The sequence below is a fragment of the Triticum urartu genome, chromosome 5 (genome assembly GCF_003073215.2).
Source record: "Triticum urartu cultivar G1812 chromosome 5, Tu2.1, whole genome shotgun sequence".
NCBI lineage: Eukaryota > Viridiplantae > Streptophyta > Magnoliopsida > Poales > Poaceae > Triticum > Triticum urartu.
The window spans coordinates 525411249-525413719 of NC_053026.1; positions in this window are offsets into that span (position 1 = coordinate 525411249).

Here is a 2471-nt window from a genome sequence, read left to right on the forward strand (position 1 = left end):
AGTCTGATTGATGGGATAGATAAGGAATAGGTATTTGATTCAATGTGTTAATGTACTTTGTGATCAACCTGTATCTTCAACCGAACATGTGGAAAATTTGTCATCGCAGGCTTTCGGTTTTAACCTCCAAACTGAAATGGTGGAGTGTTTCTGGATATTATTGTGGAATGAAAAAGAAATATTCACTTATGTCTGGAAACCAGGCAACCTAGTCATTGTGCTCGAACAGACAAATTTTTTAGTTCAGGAGGTATGTTATATTACATGTGTAAGAAACATCTTCAAAGGAGAAAAGTTCCATTAAGTGTTCCTTTCTTTGGGTTGGCATGCTGTAATTATGCGCGCCGGGGCTTTGGTCCGTAGTACGGAAAAAACTGTCCTGTATATTTGAAGAGTTACCAATATGTAACAATCTGTCGTTTGATTGCCGACCAATTATTCTCTTAAGAATGCTAGCTTTCAGCTTCACCCGTCTGAGGTACAGGTCTGGATTACCCGGTTGTAACAATCACAGAGGTGCTCCCTTTACGCCCTAGCGGAACAATCGGGAACGTAGGGCATAAACAAACGAGCGAGGCAACCCAGCTTTGCAAAACCTCAAGTCATACAGAGGCATATAATGGCAAAAAGGGTGTATATGAACAAACGACGCATATATTGTGAGCTGCAGGCTCGGAATAATAATAAGCTTCGGCTAAAGAAGCCCCCAGTCATGGTGAGGTGTATACATTTTAGGATGTGTATCCCTTAAGTATTCGGCCTATCCGAACATATCCTGGGAATCGTATAAAAACAAGAAAACAAAAACAAATAAAGAGGAGAAAAAGAACTTATGCGTAGAATCTTCCGAGGCGAGCAGCGTTCCATGGATTCGGCTCTAGGCGATTATCCGATGCATTATGAAGGCGATAGGCTCCTCCTGTGAAAACTTCATCTATAATGAAGGGCCCCTCCCATTTTGGTTTGAGCTTGTCCTTCTTCTTCTCTGGGAGGTGTAAAACGAGGTCGCCGACATTATAAGTTTTGGCCCGCACTTCTCTGCTTTGGTATCTCCGAGCCTGTTGTTAATAAAATGCAGAACGGGCTTTTGCAATATCACGCTCTTCCTCCAGGCCATCTAGGTCGTCCTACCGATCGAGCTTGGCATCTCTCTCTTCATACATGCGTACTCAAGGTGAGTCATGGATAATGTCGCAAGGCAAGACAACCTGTGTGCCGTACACCGTAACAAAGGGTGTGTATCCAGTCTTGCGATTGGGCATAGTCTGCAATCCTCAGACTACGGAATCTAGTTCCTCGACCCAGTGTTTATCTGACTCCCGTAGGGATCGCACTAGTCTGGGTTTGATCTCGCCCGTTATCAGGCCATTAGCCCGTTCGACCTGTCCGTTTGTTTGAGGGTGATATATACGGAGGCGTAATCGAGCTTAATGCCCAAGTTGGCACACCAATTTTTCACCTCATCAGCTGTGAAATTGGAGCCGTTATCAGTAATGATGCTGTGTGGGACACCATAATGGTGTACCACGCCGGATATAAAGTCGATCACCGGCCCGGCTTCAGCCGTTTTTACTGGTTTGGCCTCTATCTACTTAGTGAATTTATCCATCATGACAAGTAAATATTTCTTCTTGTGACTTCCCTTTTTAAGGGGTCCGGCCATATCTAGCCCCCAGACCACAAAAGGCGAAGTAATGGAGATTGTTCTTAAGGCAGTGGGCGGCATATGACTTTGGTTGGCGAAAAGCTGACATCCCACATAATGCTGTACAAGGGCCTGTGCATCTGCTCGGGCCGTGGGACAAAAGAAGCCTGTACGGAAGGCCTTACTTACGAGGGCCCGAGCTGCGGCATGATGGCCACCAAGACCAGCATGTATTTCGGCCAAGAGCTGTCGTCCCTCCTCTTCGATGATGCATCTTTGAAGAACTCCGGTAGTATTTTTGTTGTAGAGTTCACCTTTGTGAACTTTGTACGCTTTAGAGCGTCGAACTATGCGACGGGCCTCATTCTGGTCAACAGGGAGCTCCTTCCTATTAAAGTAGGTCAGGAAGGGTTCGGTCCATGGAGCAATGACGACCATGATTACATGGGCGGAAGGTGTCATTTCGGTGCCTGAACCCCCGATGATATCAGAATTATGTTCGGCATCTAGGGGTATGATCGGCTCCGGACTAGTATTTCCGCTCTTGTCCCACCATACCACGGATGGCTTGAAGAGCCTTTCCACAAAGGTGTTAGGCGGGATGGGATCACGCTTAGTGCCCATTCGAGCAAGGATGTCCGCTGCTTGATTATTGTCTCGAGCAACATGATGGAACTCGAGCCCCTCAAACCGAGCTGATATTTTGAGTACGGAGTTTCGGTATGCCGCCATTTTTGGGTATTTTGCATTGAATTCTCCATTTATTTGGGATATTGCGAGGTTCGAATCCCCACACACCTCTAGGCGTTGTATGCCCATAGAGACA